Genomic DNA, 20,359 nt, shown 5'->3' on the forward strand with positions numbered 1-20,359 from the left:
ATGACCGTATCTTCTTCACCTTATCTACCTGTCCTGCAATCTACCACATTCGGTGGACTCATGCACCATCTCTCTGTTCATCACTACTCCCTTCGACCTTACTGTTCATTGTATATGTCCTATATTTATTTATAATTTCATCTTAAGTGCTTCAACTCTTACTTATTGGGAGCAACTTCCATTTGCCATTGCTTTGGCCCTGTTAACCAACTGATCACACAGTCACATGATCATTGCAGGTAGAAACTAGTCCTTGTCTCCATCTATTAAATGTGAGCAACTCCCGTTGCACACAACCAGTCAAGGAACATAAAACACATCACGACATCCCCTGTGCAGTAAAGGAGAAGAGCTGACATGGTCGTGGAGCTATTTAACGTTGACTTCACTACCAATGAACTTTCTGTCAGAGGAGCCTCTATTCATCACAGCAGCAATGTCTGTCTCTGTTTGAAGTGTGACTGAAATATGAGTTATTAAACTCCTCCACTTCAACTTTGCACAACCTCTGGAGGTGACAGTTGTTAAGTAGGGAAATTTCTTAACCTCGAGTTAGATCATCTTTAACACCTCAGATCTTATAAAATACACAGTAAAGCACCTCATTTTAACTCCATTATCTGGCAAATTTATTTGTTGTCCCTACTGCTGGGCTTTTTGTCCAGCTGAGATGGTGCAGCATTAACTGATACCATTCAGGAGCGGGCATCGTCGGTGCGGGCAGCGGAGTGCGCAGGAGCAGAGTGCTGGGCTTTGGCTCAGCGGGCTTCGGCGCAAGAGTACTTCGGCAAGAAGAAATCAGTGAGCCTGAGTACGTGCTTTTCATTTATTCTGACTAATCTGGGATCAGGTAATGGGGGAGACAGTTAGAGCAGTGGTGTGCTCTGTATGCAGTATGTGGGAGGTCAGGGTTCACACAGTTGTCCCTGATGACTACACCTGCAAAAGGTGCATCCAGCTACAGCTCCTATCAGACCGAGTTAGGGAATTGGAACAGGAGCTGGATGAACTACGGATCATTCGGGAGGCAGAGGCAGAGATAGATAAGAGTTATCGGGAGGTAGTCACACCGAAAAGACAGGAGGTAGGCATATGGGTGACAGTCAAGAGAGGCAGGGGGAGCAGACAGAGAGAGAAGAGCACCCCTGTGGTCGTTCCCATCAAAAATAAGTATACCATTTTGGATACTGTTGGTAGGGATGACCTACCAGGAACAAGCTGCAGTGGTCCTGTCTCTGGCACTGAGGTTGGACCCTCGACTAGGAAGGGAAGAGAAGAGAGTGGTATTGATAGGGGATTCTATAGTCAGGGAGATGGATAGGAGATTTTGTGGGGAAGATCGGGAGTCTCAGATGGTATGTTGCTTCCCTGGTGCCGGGGTCCGAGACATCTCAGATCGGGTGCAGGTTATTCTCGAGTGGGAGGGCAAGAATCCAGATGTTGTGGTCCATGTAGGGACCAATGACATGGGTAGGATGAGTGAGGGAGTCCTGCGTAGGGAGTTCAGGGAGTTAGGTGCGAAGCTGAAGAGCAGGACCTCCAGGGTAACAATCTCAGGATTGCTACCTGTGCCACGTGTGAGTGAGGCAAGGAACAGAAAGATTATAAAGATTAATACGTGGCTGAGAGGATGGTGCAGGAGGGAGGGCTTCAGGTTTGTAGATAATTGGGCTTTGTTCCAGGGAAGGTGGGATCTGTTCCAAAGGGACGGTTTACACCTGAACTGGAGTGGTACTAACATTCTTGCAGGGAAGTTTGCTAGTGCTTCTTGGGGGGGTTTAAACTAAATTTGCAGGGGGCGGGGTTCCAGAATGTGAGAAAGGATAGCGAGAGGAAGAATAAAGGACAGGTGGGGACTACACGGTTCCGGAATATTAAGTGTGTAGTAGAGAAAGGTGAGGCGGAACAAGTGATAAGGAGGACACATGTACAGAGGGATGGTCTGACGGAACATGAAGTTAAATGTGTTGAAAGACTAAGTAAATTTAGGAAGGACAACAAAATTTTAGGTGCGTATAGCCCGATGGGAGTTCGGGGAGCTGGGTTAAGCACAATAGGAGAAATGGGCTAAAAATTATATATCTGAATGCACGAAGTGTCAGAAATAAGGCGGATGAGCTTGAAGCCCAGGTGCGAATCGGTAACTATGATGTTGTTGGGATATCAGAGACATGGCTGCAGGGAGATCAGACCTGGGAAATGAATGTACAAGGGTATACGTGCTATCGTAGGGAGAGAAATGTGGGCAGAGGGGGTGGGGTGGCCCTGTTGGTGAGGAATGAGATTCAGTCCTTTGAAAGGGGGGGGACATAGGGTCAGGAGAAGTAGAGTCTGTGTGGATAGAACAGTAAGGGCAAAAGGACCCAAATGGGTGTTGTCTACAGGCCACCAAACAGTAGCATGGATATTGGGTGCAAGTTGAATAGGGAGTTAACATTGGCATGTGGCAAAGGTAATGTCGCAGTAGTTATGGGGGATTTCAACATGCAGGTGAACTGGGAGAATCAGGTTGGTGCTGGACCACAGGATAGGGAGTTTGTAGAGTGCCTACAGGATGCATTCTTGGAACAGCTTGTACGAGAGCCGACCAGGGACAAGACTATTCTGGATTTAGTGTTATGTAATGAACAGGATTTGATAAGTAATCTTGCAGTAAAGGAGCCATTAGGAGGTAGTGATCACAATATGATAAGTTTTTATCTGCAATTTGAGAAGGATAAGGGCAGCTCGGAGGTGTCAGTGTTGCAGTTGAACAGGGGGAACTATGGAGTCATGAGGGAGGAGCTGGCCAAAGTTGACTGGATGGATAGCCTAGCAGAAAAGACAGTGGAACAGCAATGGCAGGTATTCTTGGGAATAATGCACAAGGTGCAAAATCAGTTCATCCCCCAGAGAAGGAAGGATTCAATGGGGGGAAAGGGGCCACAGTGGTTGACAAAGGAAGTCAGAGATTGCATAGCATTAAAAAAAAGGAAGTATGACAGAGCTAAGGTGAGTGGGAGGACAGATGATTGGGAAGTTTTTAAGGAACAACAGAATTTAACTAAAAAGGCAATACGGGGAGAAAAAATGAGGTATGAATGCAAGCTAGCCAGGAATAAAAAGGAAGATAGCAAAAGCTTTTTTAGGTATGTGAAGAGAAAGAAGATAGTTAAGAACAATGTTGGGCCCTTGAAGAATAAATTGGGTGAAATTGTTATGGGAAACAGAGAAATGGCAGAAGAATTTAATGAGTACTTTAGATCTGTTTTCACTAAGGAAGACACAAGCAGTCTCCCAGATGTATGGATGGGCCAAGGGGACATAGGGTAACAGAGGAAATGAAACAGATTGACATTAGGAAGGAAACGGTGATGAGAAGACTGCTGGGACTGAAGGCTGACAAATCCCCAGGTCCAGATGGTCTGCACCCTAGGGTACTAAAGGAGGTGGCCCTGGAAATTGCGGATGCATTGGTAATCATTTTCCAATGTTCCTTAGATTCAGGATCAGTTCCTGAGGATTGGAGAATGGCTAATGTTATCCTACTTTTTAAGAAAGGAGAGAGGGAGAAAACAGAGAACTATCGACCTGTCAGCCTGACATCAGTGGTCGGGAAGATGCTAGAGTCCATTATTAAGGATGAAATAGTGGCATATCTAGATAGCAGTGATAGGATTGGGCCGAGCCAGCATGGATTTACCAAGGGTAAATCATGCTTGACTAATCTGTTGGAGTTTTTCGAGGATGTAACCAGAAAGTTAGACGGGGGAGATCCAGTGGATGTAGTGTACCTCGATTTTCAGAAGGCATTTGATAAGGTCCCACATTGGAGATTGGTGGGTAAAAGCAAAGCTCAGGGCATCGGGGGGAAGACATTGACATGGATAGAAAACTGGTTGGCAGATAGAAAGCAAAGGGTAGCAGTGAATGGGTGTTTCTCGGAATGGCAGGTGGTGACTAGTGGGGTACCACAGGGCTCAGTATTGGGACCACAGCTGTTTACAATTTACGTCAACGACTTAGATGAAGGCATTGAGAATAACATCAGCAAATTTGCTGATGTTACTAAGCTGGGTGGCAGTGTGACATGTGATGAGGGTGTTAGGAGAATTCAGGGTGACTTGGATAGGCTGGGTGAGTGGGCAGATACTTGGCAGATGACGTTTTAATGTGAATAAGTGTGAGGTTATCCACTTTGGGAGTAAGAACAGGAAGGCAGATTATTATCTGAACGGTGTAGAGTTAGGTAAGGGAGAAATGCAAAGAGATCTAGGAGTTCTTGTTCATCAGTCACTGAAGGTGAATGAGCAAGTGCAGCAGGCAGTGAGAAAGGCTAATGGAGTGTTGGCCTTTATTACAAGGGGAATTGAGTACAAGAGCAAGGAAATCCTCTTGCATTTGTACAGAGCCCTGGTGAGACCACACCTGGAGTATTGTGTACAGTTTTGGTCTCCAGGGTTAAGGAAGGACATCCTGGCTGTAGAGCAAGTGCAGCGTAGATTCACCAGGTTAATTCCTGGGATGTCTGGACTGTCTTACGCAGAGAGGTTAGAGAGACTGGGCTTGTACACGCTGGAATTAAGGAGATTGAGAGGGGATCTGATTGAAACATATAAGATTATTAAGGGTTTGGACAAGATAGAGGCAGGAAATATGTTCCAGATGCTGGGAGAGTCCAGTACCAGAGGGCATGGTTTGAGGATAAGGGGTTGGTCATTTAGGACAGAGTTAAGGAAAAACTTCTTCTCCCAGAGAGTTGTGGGGGTCTGGAACGCACTGCCTCGGAAGGTAGTGGAGGCCAGTTCTCTGGATGCTTTCAAGAAAGAGCTAGATAGGTATCTTATGGATAGGGGAATCAAGGGATATGGGGACAAGGCAGGAACCGGGTATTGATAGTAGATGATCAGCCATGATCTCAAAATGGCGGTGCAGGCTCAAAGGGCCGAATGGTCTACTTCTGCACCTATTCTCTATTGTCTATTGTATATGCACATGGTTGCAACATTAGATACAATCCTCATTTTCTGTAAAGTGTCAGCACGGTGATGCAATAATCCTGAATTAACTTTTTTAAGCATTGCTTTAATCACTAAGATGGTTTATTTTGCTCTCAGGCACTGTCTTGTTCATTTTGATTTCACAAAGCTATTTTTGACAGAGTTGAAGTAGAGAAGAGACTTATCAATGAGTCATCTGTAGCAAAATTCGATTTACTTGTGCAATAGACGTTCTTTCCCTAATGAGGAGTTTCAGATTCTCTGCTTCCACATTTTGCAACAGGCTCAGTAGACAATGTCATTTTGCTGACATTGTGGCAACCCTTGGGATAATAATAGCAAAAGCATTTCTGAAATTTGGGCTAAAATTTGTGAATTACAAGAATTGTGCCTCCTAGAGATAGAGACACTTTCTGCCCTCCATGACCATGTCTTCTTCACCTTATCTACCTGTTGTGCAATCTACCACATTCGGTAGACTCATGCACCATCTCTCTGTTCGTCACTACTCACCTTGGTCTTACCGTTCATTGTATATGTCCTATCTTTATTTATAATTTCCTCTTAAGTGCTCCAACTCTTACTTATTGGAAGCAACTTCCATTTGCCATTGCTTTGCCCTTGTTAGCCAACTTGTTAATGCACAGCAGCCTCTCTGGACTCTGGATTTGGAGATTACCAAACATTATGTGGATTTTCTGGTGTAGTCTGTATTGTCGTGTGCTTTTGTGATATCATTCTGGAGGAAAGTTGTCTCATTTTTTAACGGCATTGCATTTGTGGTTTCTAAATGACAATAAACTGAAACAGAACTGAACTGAACTCATCTTATAGACTGACATTGTCCACATCACGATGGATAACATAAATCTTGGTGTAATCTGCAAACTTGCTAATAACGCCTACTGCATTCATTTTTAAAAGTCATTAATATATATAAAACAGACAGTAAGATTATTCTAATTTAATATAAAGTTGTCCAACTGAGATACACTATTGTTCATTTACAGAACTTCTGTTTGATTGTCAAGAGTGTGAAACTATTTGCAGATGTTAATTAAGTTTTGTTTTTCAGCCTGATATACTTTCTGTCATAATAGGCAATGGTGAAAATAATGTTTATAGCTCCAACCAAGCTATCACTGGAAGGCTGGGGGCATACCCCTCAAACTGCATCTTTTTGTATTTAGTTTCCAGTGAAACTAGGTCGCAGGGTTCAACTACAACAACTCAACTACGTGGTGAGACTCCAAAGAGCAGAATACCATCGGGAATATCTACATCGACATCTGGAGCTGTGATTTCACCTTTCCTTATTCCCCGCAAAAGGCTTTGATCTCTGTATTGTCTCAGGATATACCCTGTCCTGATGAAGGGTCTCGGCCTGTAACATCGACAGCGCTTCTCCCTATAGATGCTGCCTGGCCTGCTGTGTTCCACCAGCATTTTGTGTCTGTTGTTGGTTGTTGTAAATACTGGCTGTTTGAAAATGTTAATATTTTTAAAAGGTATGATTAATCTGCTGTCAACTGAGATTCAGGATGACATAACTGTAATTCTGAAACTCATAATATGGTCAACTCTTTCCAAAGCAGAACTGACTGCCTTTCGATTTTGTGATGGATAGTCACTTTCCATGACCCAGCAAAGGTATCTGAAAAAGTATTACATGAAGAAAATGTCATTTAATCGCAAAACAGTATAAATGTTAGAAAGCATTGGGGATTGTTAGGAATGACAGAAGGATGGTGTGATAGCAAGAGAACAGTTTCTTCAGTAGATGACTCAATCATCTACCACTCATTGATACAGTATGTTCTTATAGTTTGTAAGATTTATACCTGCGTTTGGAAATCCTCTATAGTTTATAAATGTTTCATGATTCGGTAATCTTCTATAAATATATGAAGAGTTTTATTATATTGGAAACAAAATCTTATACAGTAAATACATATTAGAGAACATTCCATTTCAATCCATTCAAATTCTCTCCAATCTTTGCAACTTCACAAAGAATTTCATTTAATGTAAAAACGGAAGATATATTGGATCATTTATTTTCTATCTGATTTAAGAGAAAATCTGCAGGCTCCTGCATATTAAAACAATCTTGTTTGTAATACATAGTTCCACAACTGAGAGTTAACAGCTGTTACTGCAGGAGTTCTGAGATTTTATACAGTAATCAGTATCTGGGATAGGGTAAACTGACAGCTTTGAGTGCAGCATCAATGACTGAGAAAACATGGACCTCTGAGGAAGTCTCCATCTCGAGTCCCTTTGGCAACTCAGTCAAGGAGTATGTTCCAAACTGAGATGAATATTTCTTAGTAACACACACAAAGTGCTGGAGGAACTCAGCAGGCCAGGCAACATCTATGGAAAAAAGTACAGTTGACCTTTTGGTCCGAAGCCCTTTGGCAAGATTCAATATATCTTAGCACTCCGAGCAGAGCAGCACGTTTGGGAATCAGGCAGACTGAGTGCTTATGTGTCTGGAATTTACTCAATGGTAAAGTTGCTTCAAGGAGCTCAACCTAAGATCTAGGTTGTAATTATTTGCATTACTGTCTGGTATAGAGGAGCCACTGCAGACAGCAGCAAACTCAGCAAGCTCTATTATGGGCACTAGCCTCTTCAGCACTGAGAACATCTACAAAAGGCAATGCTTCAGAAAGGCGGTATACATCATTATGGACCACCATCACCGAGGACATGCCCTCTTCTCGGTCTTACATTCAGGAAGAGAATCAGGAGGGTGAAGACAAACACTCAAACTTTCAGGAGCAGCTTCTTCCCATCTACCATCAGCTTTCCAAATAGTTCCTTCTCGTGTTGCACTACTTATTTAATTTATTTTATTCTTATTGTAATTTATAGTGTTTTAATTGTGTATTGCACAGTACTGCTGTCGCAAAACAACAAATTTCATGACACATTGGTCACAGATATTTTACAGATTTTAAGGATTAAGATTAAAAAAAGGAACTGATCCCTGAGTGGAAACACGTGACTTACAAGAAATGTAACATTTGCCCAACATTGAGTATCTTAGAATCATCGTTCAACCTTAAAAAATCTCCTGATTGTAAGTAATTCACTGGTGGAAGTGCACATGTAAATATTGGATGAGTAGGGTATCATCAGATATTTTGAGCCAGCAACAGCAGAAGTATGTTTACAAAAGTGAATAATTTAACAGCAGGATACTCAGTCAGAATAGGAGTAAACGTGAATCAGACTCTCTGCCGTAAGTCGTGAAATTTGTTGTTTTGTGGCAGTAGTATGGTGCAATACATTAAAAAAAACATGAATAACAACAGTAAATAACTTTTTAAAAATACGTTAAATATGTAGCGCAAAACGAGAGCAAAAATAGCGAGCTGGTGCTCATGGGTGCGTTCAGTGTCCATTCAGAAATCTGATGGTGGAGTCGAAGCAGCTGTTCCTAAAACATAGTATGTCTTCAGGCTCCTTCATCTCCTCTCTGATGGTGGTAATAAGAAGAGAGCATGTACTGGGTGATGGGGGTCCTTAATGGTGGCTGTTACCTTTTTGAGGCATCACTTTTTGAAAATGTCCTCAGTGCTGGGGAGGCTAGTGCACAGGATGGAGCTGGCTGAGTAGCAACCCTCTGCCACTTGTTCCAACTTAAATGGTGGCCCCTCCATTCCGGACAGTGATGCAACCAGTTAGAATGCTCTACAGAGTACGTGTGTAGAAATTTGCTAGAATCTTTAGTGACATACAAAATCTCTTCTAACTCCTATTGATATATAGCTGTTCACATGCCTTCTTTGTAATTGTGTTGGACCCCGGATAGCTCTACCCCTGGGAACCGGATGCATCTCGCCCTATTCACTGCTGATACTGGAAGAGGACCGGTTTGTATACCCTTGACTCCCTCTTCCTGAAGCTCACAATCAAATTTATGGTCTTATGGACGTTGACTGCAAGGTTGTTGTTGCAACACCAGGCAACCAGCCGATCTTTCTCACTCCTGTGGACCTCCTCATCACCATCTGAGATTCTGCCAACAACAATTGTGTCTTTGGTAAATTTATAGATGGCGTTTGAGCTGTGCTGAGCCAGGGAGGTGACAAGAGGAAAAGGCAAAGGATTAGAAAAGCAGAACTCTGATAGGAGAGGAGAGTGGATCATGGGAGAAAGGACAGTGAGAGAGACATGGGGGGGGGGGGGGGCAGGTGGGGGGTGGTGATAGGCAGATGAGGAGAAGAGGTAAGGGGCCAAAGTGGGGAAAAGGAGAACAAGGAATGTGGAGGATAGGAGGGGGCTTAGTACACAGCCCTGTGGGCTCCTTTATTGAGGGTCAGAGGTAAGGGAGCCCACTCTTACCACCTACCGGTGATCTGACAGGAAGTCCAGGATCCAGCTACACAAGGCAGGGTCAAGGCCAAGATCTCTGAGCGTCCTATTGAGCCTGGAGGGAATTATGGTGTTGAATGCTGAACTGTAGTCCAAGAACAGCATTCCCACATAAGCATCCCACTTCTCCAGATGTGTAAGGACAGTGTGTAAAGCTGTGGCTATTGCGTCATCTGTTGATCGGTTGTGTCAGTAGGTGAATTGTAGGGTCCAGTGTGTGTGGTAGCAAGCTGCAGATGTAGTCCTAGACCAGCCTCTCAAAGCATTTGTTTATTATTGAGGTGAGTGCAACAGGACGCCAGTCGTTCAGACATGTTACCTTGGTCTTTTTTGGTACAGGGACAATGGTGGATAACTTGAAGAAGGAGGGCACTCTACACTGGGAGAGGGAGAGATTAAAAATGTCTGTAAACACACCTGCCAGTTGTGCCGTGCACATCCTGAGTACCCGCCCTGAGATGCTGTCTGGTCCCACAGCCTTCTACATTGGAAACACCTGTGTACTTCAACCTCAGAGATGACCAGGCTGCTGGTCACATCATCTGCAGGTTTCCTTGGGGGCTGAGTATTGGCGACATCGAATCCAGCGTTAAAAAAAGATTTAGCTGTTCTGGGAGAGGGGCAGCGATGTTGGAAACTCCACTGCGTGTAGGGTAATATTGTGAGAAGGATATTGAATTGTGTAAGGTAAGTGAAACAAGTGTGACAGGATATTCCTTAGGACCTTGAGGGAAATTGGTGTAGAAATAGCAGGGGCTCTGACAGAAATATTTCTAATGTCATTAGAAACAGGGATGGTGTCAGAGGATTAGTGTATTGCTCATGTGGTTCCATTGTTTAAAAAGGATCCTAAGAGTAAACCTAGCAATTATAGGCCTGTCAATTTGATGTTAGTGGTGGGTAAATTAATGGAAAGTATTCTTAGAGATGGTATATATAATTATATGGATAGACAGGGTTTGATTAGGAACAGTCAGCATGGATTTGTGCGTGGAAGGTCATGTTTGACAAATCTTATTGAATTTTTTGAAGAGGTTACGAGGAAGGTTGACAAGGGTAAAGCAGTGGATGTTGTCTATATGGACTTCAGTAAGGCCTTTGACAAGGTTCTGCATGGAAGGTTAGTTAGGAAGGTTCAATCGTTAGGTATTAATATTGAAGTAGTAAAATGGATTCAACAGTGGCTGGAAGGGAGATGCCAGAGAGTAGTGGTGGATAACTGTTTGTCAGGTTGGAGGCCAGTGACTAGTGGTGTGCCTCAGGGATCTGTACTGGGTCCAATGTTGTTTGTCAGATACATTAATGATCTGGATGATGGGGTGGTAAATTGGATTACCACGTATGCAGATGATACTAAGGTAGGAGGCATTGTGGATAATGAAGTAGGTTTTCAAAGTTTGCAGGGAGATTTAGGCCAGTTAGAAGAGTAGGCTGAACAATGGCAGATGGAGTTTAGTGCTGATAAGTGTGAGGTGCTACATTTTGGTAAGAATAATCCAAATAGGACATACATGGTAAATGGTAGGGCATTGAAGAATGCAGTAGAACAGAGTGATCTAGGAATAACGGTGCATAGTTCCCTGAAGGTGGAATCTCATGTGGATAAGGTGATGAAGAAAGCTTTTGGTATGCTGGCCTTTATAAATCAGATCATTGAGTATAGGAGTTGGGATGTAATGTTAAAATTGTACAAGGCATTGGTAAGGCCGAATTTGGAGTATTGTGTTACAGTTCTGGTCACCAAATTATAGGAAAGGTATCAACAAAATAGAGAGAGTACAGAGTAGATTTACTAGAATGTTACCTGGGTTTCAGCACCTAAGTTACAGGGAAAGGTTGAACAAGTTAGGTCTTTATTCTTTGGAGCATAGAAGGTTGAAGGGGGACTTGAAAGAGGTATTTAAAATAATGAGGGGGATAGATAGAGTTGACGTGGATAAGCTTTTTCTATTGAGAGTAGGGGAGATTCAAACAAGAAGACATGATTTGAGAGTTAGGGGGCAAAAGTTTAAGGGTAACACGAGGGGGAATTTCTTTACTCAGAGAGTGGTAGCTGTCTGGAACGAGCTTCCAGTAGAAGTGGTAGAGGCAGGTTTGGTATTGTCATTTAAAGTAAAATTGGATAGGTATATGGATAAGAAAGGAATGGAGGGCTATGGCTGAATGCGGGCCAGTGCGGACTAGGTGAGTGTAAGCGTCGGCACGGACTAGAAGGGTCGAGATGGCCTGTTTCCGTGCTGTAATTGTTTTATGGTTATATGGTTAATATGGGTGAAAACATGCAATGACCCAGAACCACCAATATTGAGTTGTGGTTCACTTCAATTGGCTGCTCTGACGTGATGATGTAATTACTTGAAGTTTTTTTACCACGCTTTCTGCTCAGTGTTAGGAGGACAATAAAGGATTTGTTACGGTTTTCCTTACACTTAAAATGCCTCACGCCATTTTATTTGTGAAAACCTACAGAGGCAAATGTGATGATATTTAATGTGTTTAAAAGGCTATTAGATTGGCACATGAACAATCCAACAATAGAGGAATATGTATTTTGTGTGAACAGTTTAGTTAGGTATATAATTATTTCTGCATTTAGCATGAGTTCTATTTTTGTCGTGATGCTCCTGTCAGTCTGAGGCCCAGCACCTATCCAGACCAACTGTGCTGTGTGTGATGAGCAAAAGAAATTCCATGAAATCCCATTGATTTAGTCCTGGACCCATGCTCTTCAGTCCTCAACCTACTTCATTCATCGAATGGAGAAACAGAAAAAATTATAAGGAGCAACAACTTTTTCTCGAGAAATCCATTTTATTTCACTTTCTGAATGTCTTTTAAAAAATGATCAACAAATTCAATCATTTATATATCAACTTCCTAGACATCATTGTTGATCAACTAATCTGTCAGGGTAAAGTTTTCTATCACCATAGAGGCTTTATTCCTATTTACAACTTTCATCTCCTCCAGTGATTATCAGACTATTAACAACACTACTTTCAAAAATGTAGGTACTTTACATTAAAAAAATGTATCTGCAGAGAATTTGTTCCACAGATCCTAAAATCAGACCATTTACAGGAACAGCACCACAGCTCCATTTGAAATATTGAGGGTCAATGAACTCTGCTGTAAGATGGCATCAGGTTCTTAGAATATTCTTGCACTTTAGCATAACAATGTTTCATTCAGACTAGAAAAATGCAGTTGGTTAACAGTATTGCCATCAATGCATATATCACAGGCAATGAATAAGAATTAAATAGCAAATATGACAGTGCAAAATTTGCTCGGAAATGGCTAAGATAATATTTTGAATCTGTTTAGTTAATTAGTTCCATCTTCACCATTCTAAATCAGATCATTTTAATGAAATAACCAGAATAATTATTCTCTTTCTACATAGGCTGACTTATCCTCGCTCATTTCTGGTAATGTACAGTACATGGGCTTGAGCAGACAGGGCATTGTAAGCAATTGCTTTAAAGTAATTGGCATAGTTATTTTTTCATGCCAGCATCTCAGTTCACGAGGCTGAGAGACAGAGGAGAAAGTGGAAGTGAACAATGTGAGAACTTTATTCCAGGACCTTCCGACCTTAATTTCAGGATGAAAGAATAACAGAGAGCACAGTTCCCTACCTCATCACCAGCTTCCTTTGGTGTTCATTTTGAATAGTGCAGCCACGGAAATTAATTAAGTTCACATTAGGTACAAAGTTTAACATGAACACCAGACAGTTTTTATTTGTAAACAGCATGGCAGGGTTTAAACATGTCCTGTGACAGGGAGGAACTCCAAGATCACTCTCAGAAGACAATGAAGAGGAGACACTGGAACGAACCACTGGGTGCTGATATCACTGAGTTAACACCCGGGGCTGAGCTTCCATCATTCCCCGTCGGATAATCCAGAGATGGAATTGATTCCCTCATTTTGCAGCTTCAGTTTTTTGATGTGTTGTTTCCCACCTGTAAAATAATTAAATAATTTGTATCATTACCCACAGTGATTGAGAATATAGTGTCTCCTGCAGCTGCACTTAAAGGATTTTCAAACTGATTTTCCTCAAAAAGGGGCAGATTAAGATACCTTAGAAACTTGTTCACATTTCATTGATATTGCAATTGGCATTAACCAAAATACATCATACAGTGTTCAAGTTCATTCCTAATTTCTCACAAAGTTACACTCTACAAGTAACCAAGATGTTAGCATTGGTGTCTAAGTAGATACCAATAGCTGCCTTTTGCATTACCACTGCTGTCTTCCCTGGCATCAATAGTTCATTATGCATTGTACTTATCTCACCTCCTGACACCCATTTACCATCCCATCATCTCTCCCCATGGCAAAACTCTAGAGTGTGAACATTGTCTGTAGCTCCAGCACCAATACACTGGAGACCATCCAGAACAAAACATTGTCTGTAACTGGCACCCCAAAAGTTTATTCCCTCAACTGCCCCTGTCCTATGGGTGCAACCTGTGGGGAAAATTACTATTTAATATTTTATACCTAATGCCCCTGATTAGAATAAAAATCATTGTTCATTCTAATCTGTCAGAGGCTCAAAATTTCAACTATCTTCTCTTTTCCATGGATGCTGACTGGACCGCTGAGTTCCTCCAGCATTTTGTATGTATTGTTCATTTTTCATTCATTGATCTCAGCTATGTTGTAAAGGGTGTGGTAACTGGTACCAGCCATCACTTCTGCAATTGATAGCTTTACTTCCTGGTCCTTACCCCAGTTCCAAGAAACATTAATCATTTGCTAAGTATGCCCGCAGAAAAAGAATCTCGGGATTGCATGTGGTGACATATATGCATTCTGATAATAATTTTACTCTGAACTTTGAACTTTGAACTTGGATAATGTACATTGAATAAGGGGAGTGAGAGCTCAGCTCTGACAGCAAACATGGTGAAAGAGTTTGCTGTCATTCCGGGTTACGTCTCCACTGTGAAGGACCAGGGTCATGTGGTAAAAACAATTTACTACCTCTATGTTCTTGGCAGCTAAAGTGTAAATTTTGGCAAACACCAAACACTGACCTTTCATGGCTGTTAAGAGAGCCTGCAACCACTTGGCATCAGGATCCGCACACACTTGCTTTTCATTTCTCAGGGTAACACTGTGAAAAGAAAGTGTCATTCAAAATTTAATTCACCGGTATAGTATGTCTCCTCGTAAAGTGCACAGTTTATGAAAGAAACATCACTGAAAGAATAAAGTTAAAGGTGATGGCCTGACTCATTACTCACATTACCTCTGCTCTCTCACAGTGCACGAATAACATCAAAGCTGGTCTGAATGGACTTGTACCATTCATGTGTTACTGGGATTGACAGACAGACATACTTTATTGATCCCAAGGGAAATTGGGTTTTGCTACTGTTATGCCCTCGGCCCCCTCCTTTGTGAGAATCGCAAGAGCCCTAGTCGAGGGGGGGTCAACTGACCCAAGAGAGAAAGAGACGTGCTGAATAGACACAGGAAAATGGGAGAGAGAGAGAGAGACATGCGGAAGACCACGTTCTCCCAAGAAGCAGAATAAAGGCGACATTGACTATTGGCTCATGGAGACCACGTGAAAAGCCCTCGGGCAAAGTGGGCTGGTTGAGAGAGAGATCGCATCACCTACAACCTGATTGACACCTGCGATCCCGTGAAGAAGTATAAAGGAGGATCTGAGGGGGGGACAACCCTCAGACGCACCAAGGAGACACCAAGGAAGCACGATACCGATTCCCGTGGGAGCGGGAAGCCATTTTGAAGGAAGCCACGTGCGTTAGATTCCAAATTTTGAATCTGTGGCTAGAACCAACGAAAGACCGCTTTTAACTAACAACGGGGAAGCCTGCTCCCCTGATTCCAAGGATTTGCTCTGCAAAGACAACGGGCAAGTGTTTATCCTTTCTAAATCATCTCTCTCTCTCTACAACGTGAAAACCCCAGCGGTTCCCAAAAGGGAAAAGCCTGCAAACTTCTGAGTGACTCTTTATATTTCAATTGGACTCAGTATTACCCCTAGACAACTATAGAGCTTATTTCTGATTGATTATTATTACACCGGTGTTTTAGATTGAGTTTTGACGATGTATATGATCTGAATGTTTTGTATTAACCATACGTTTGTGCCCTTTTTGAATAAAACGTTTGAAAATAGTAGCATCCGACTCAGCTGATCCCGCTATCTTTGCTGGTAAGTTACCTGGTTACGAGGTTACGTAACACTACAGTCTCACCAACCAAGAATAGTGTAGAAATATAGCAATATAAAACCATAAATAATTAAATAATAATAAGTTAATCATGCCAAGTGGAAATAAGTCCAGGACCAGCCTATTGGCTCAGGGTGTCTGACACTCCGAGGGAGGAGTTGTAAAGTTTGATGGCCACGGGCAGGAATGACTTCCTATGACACTCAGTGTTACATCTCGGTGGAATGAGTCTCTGGCTGAATATACTCCTGTGCCTGACCAGTACATTATGGAGTGGATGGGAGACATTGTCCAATATGGCATGCAACTTGGACAGCATCCTCTTTTCAGACACCACCGTCAGAGAGTCCAGTTCCAACCCCACAACATCACTGGCCTTACGAATGAGTTTGTTGATTCTGTTGGTGTCTGCTACCCTCAGCCTGCTGCCCCAGCATACAAGAGCAAACACGATAGCATTGGCCACCACAGACTCGTAGAACATCCTCAGCATCGTCCGGCAGATGTTAAAGGACCTCAGTCTCCTCAGGAAGTAGAGACAGCTAGGACCCTTCTTGTAGACAGCCTCAGTGTTCTTTGACCAGACCAGTTTATTGGATTACATTCAATCAAATTTCATTGTTGCTTCAAGGATAGCAAGGTCTGGAAAACTTGCTGGTAATTTCCCCAGAATTTCTGCTTCATCATTATTTTGACAAAGATTAAATTGTAGCTGCAGTCCATGTCTTTCTATTATGGCTGTGCAGTTTTTTGAATCAGATTAACATTAATCTAGAAATATTTAATTTTTTGGGAAACAGTACATGAACCGCAAAATCATGGACTGTGCATTGTTTTAATAAAAAATAAAACACAAGTTTAGATAGCTCAACATGTGCAGCAATGGCACACAGAAGGAGGATGAGGATGGTTACAGTGGCTGTTCTCTCCATCTTCCACTTGGTACTGCTGGAGGATCGTCTGTTCAATGCAGCTGTTCCCGGCTGAATCACTTTCAGATGTAGAGGTCCAACGAGATCCCGTCTGGCTGGGTTCTCCTTTCTCATTTGCAACGTCTCCTGCAGTAAACTCTGCCAAATGCTTACGTCCTGCTGAAGGGAATTTCCCTGCTCCCGAGGCAGATCTTCTTTTGCTTTCTCAGTTGTACGTTTCAGCAATTGTGTGGTTTAAAGCTGCAGATGGATTAAATTAGCTGCTGGTTCCATTATGTGTGATTTCCGAAGATTTATTTACTAATTATAAGGTCTGTGTCAAATACACTTTTGGCAAAGTGAATGCTGCAAAATGAACCTACTGCTTATTTTTGAACAAGTATCATCCATTCCTGAGTTTTATCCTCACTCCCCTGGAAACTGCACATCTCAGGAGGGCCTACTGAGCATATGGTGGACCTCAATTTTCTGATTTCCAGGAAGTCACTCTCCCTATCGCAGTCTGCAATCACAGCTGATCTCTCTTTACCTTAATGCTGCAAGTCTGTAAAATATTCACTTAGCTCCAACATTGGGTACAAGCCCCACTTTCAGTGAAGAGTCAGCATGCTGCTGCCGTGGTGCCAGACCTGTAAGTATTCAGTATTCTTGTCCTCTGCGGTACTCAGGCCTTAAGAGTCTGCCCTGGCTGTTTCTGTAAGCATTTTGTTCTTTCAGTGCAAAGGTGAAGTGCGTCACACAAACTCCTTGCAAACCCCACAGTTCAGAACTCATGCTGCCCTTCTCCCAATCATCTGTAATCCCACTGGAGGCTCCATACCAGGGGCTCCCAACCTGCAGCCCTCGCAGCTTCACAATGTTCCCATCTCAGAATTACTCATGATAATTGATCTTGTGACAAAGAAAATTTTGTAGATATGAGCCTGCTTATCCTGTCAACCTCTGTCACCATTCATGAGCAGCTCAGTGTTGCAATTAAAGGCTGGGGAGTTCCTGAACCAGTTTCACTTTCCGGTAAGTGTAAAGTGTTAAACTGCAGCTGCAGCAACTCCTCCCCCTGGCCTGTCAGACCCGGGGTCAGATCGTAGACTGAATGTACATGCATCCCACAAGTTCCAGGAAATGGGACTATTCTTCCTGCAAAAAGCCCTCCGCATCCCACGCTTGGCTTTGCACTCATCTGCTGCTGGCTGCCATTCAGCTTAAAATTCTGTTCTCAGTGCCACGTCACATGGACCTCACACACAGTTCTTTTGCACCATCCTGTGACTGAATTCACATCCTGCACTCTCTGTGCACATATGTGCATATGTTGCACATTTTGCATATTCATTACAAGTAAATCTTGAGGCTGGCCAGATAGATTTTTATGATTCTGGTATGAGAATTCCTGCACATTGATATTGTGGAATTACAGTCCTTCCACATTCTGAGCAGTAGATTGACAAAATCCTGTCTAATATTAGAATGTAATGATTCAGATTCCACTGTGAACTCACAATGAAAGTGTCCAAATTCAGTATTACTGACGGTAATTCAGTCATCCACTGGTGACCACATTTGTTACTCAGCATTCAACACCGCCTCTACCGCAGATTCACCATACTTATATCTTGCTGACATACTCTGGAGTGAACAGCAGAAAACATGTGAGGTTGCATTACTCTCCTCACAAATTCCCACTTAGCATGCCGAAAGATCTAGCCATTCTAACAGCATTATAGCTTTCAGACACAGTCCCAGACTCCACAGGTCAGGCTTCATCTATGAGGAAAACAAACAGTGTACAATTCAGGCTGAGACCCTTCATCAGAACTGGAAAGGAAGGGGCATAAACCAGAATAATAGGGTGGGGTGGGGGAGAAGCAGGAGCTGTCAGGTGATAGGTGATTCCAGGTGAAAGGGGAAAGAAAGGAGAGTGGGTCAGGGATTAATTTCAGAAGGTGGGGTGTGGGGAAGGCAGAGGGTCGAGGAAGAAGGAATCTGGTTGGAGGGAACAGTAGGACATGAAATTAAAGAGAGGAGCTGGGAAGCCTTAAGGAGGAAAGTGAAGGTGATGGGTTGATCATGAAGGTGGTGGAGGGGAAAGAGAAGTTTTAACAGAGCCACAGGGATAAGAGAAGGTTAAAGAGAGGAATGGCATTCAGAAGTCAGAGAAATCAACGTTCATGCTGTCGGGTTAGAGGTTGCAAAATCAGAATATAAGGTGTTACTTCTCCAATCTGCATCTGGCTTCAATGGAGGAGATCTGTAGACAGGCTGTGAAAACCATGGTAGCCAGGATGTATTTGGATGTCAGCTGAAGGATCCCCTTAGCTGCAATTGAAGAGCTGCTTTCTCTTTCTTTCTTGTGCAAGGTGAACGGGGGAACTCCTGGAGGAATTCACTAACCAATCATTATCACTTCTGTCATTTCATGGTTGTAGAAAATAAAGTAGTAAAATCTGGTCAGTTTCACCCCATGATAATGAACTGGCTGTTTTAGGATTTTTGATAGGTCTTTTAGCTGTGTTCCTCACTGGCTGGGCTTCCCCCTCCACTCACACTGTCTGACCCACTGAGATGTTTAAGCAATCACTGATATCATATTGCTTTTCTGGCATCTGCTCCAAGTTGTTCAAATTCGGAGTTCAAAGCAAATTTTATTATCAAAGTACAGTACATGTATGTCACCATATACAACCCTGAGATAAATTTTCCTGCTGGTATACTCAGCAAATCTACAGATCATTTGGTTCTGGGAACATCTCAATGGATGGGCAGGTATCCCTTCACAAGCCTGATGATTGAAGGGTAGTAACTGTTCTTGAATCTGGTAGTGCGAGTCCTGAGGCTCTTGTATCTTCTACCTGATGGCAGCAGCGAGAAAAGAGAGTTCAGTTTGAGAATTCCTACCCACTGATATTGTGGAATTATAGTCCTTGCATATTCATAGCAGTGATTTAACAAAATCCTGTCTAATATTAGAACGCAATGGTTCACATTCCACTGTGAACTCACAGTGAAACTGCCCGCATTCATTATTATTGATGGTAAATCAGACATTACTGAGGGCCTGTAATCACGATTACTGAGGGCCTGTGCGACTGAGCTGGGAGAACCACTACAGCGCATCTTCAACATGAGCCTGGAGCAGAGAAGAGTACCCAGACAGTGGAAAACATCCTGTATTGTCCCGGTACCGAAGAAACCACAACCAAAGGAGTTGAATGACTTCAGACCTGTTGCCTTGACGTCGCACGTGATGAAGACCATGGAGCGGCTGATAATACAGAATCTGAGGCCACAAACCAGGCACGCCCAGGATCCTCTTCAGTTTGCGTATAAGGAGAAGGTGGGAGTGGAGGATGCTATCACGTATTTGCTGCACAAATCCCTCTCTCACCTAGAGGGGGTCAGTTGTGCTGTGAGGATTACATTCCTTGACTTCTCTAGTGCCTTTAACACCATCCAGCCCAAGATCCTAAGGCACAAACTAACGGAGATGGGAGTAGACTCTCACATGGTGGATTGGATAGTGGACTACTTGACAGATAGGCCTCAGTATGTGCGGTTGGGAGACTGTAGGTCTGACACGGTGGTCAGCAGCACAGGGGCACCGCAGGGAACCTGTTCACCCTGTACACATCAGACTTCCAATATAACTCGGAGTCCTGCCATGTGCAGAAGTTCGCTGATGACACGGCCATAGTGGGGTGTGTCAGGAATGGACAGGAGGAGGAGTATAGGAAACTGATACAGGACTTTGTGATATGGTGCAACTCAAACTACCTGCGTCTCAATATCACCAAGACCAAGGAGATGGTGGTGGACTTTAGGAGATCTAGGCCTCATA

The sequence above is a fragment of the Hemitrygon akajei genome, chromosome 13, assembly GCF_048418815.1.
Source record: "Hemitrygon akajei chromosome 13, sHemAka1.3, whole genome shotgun sequence".
Classification (NCBI taxonomy): Eukaryota; Metazoa; Chordata; class Chondrichthyes; order Myliobatiformes; family Dasyatidae; genus Hemitrygon; species Hemitrygon akajei.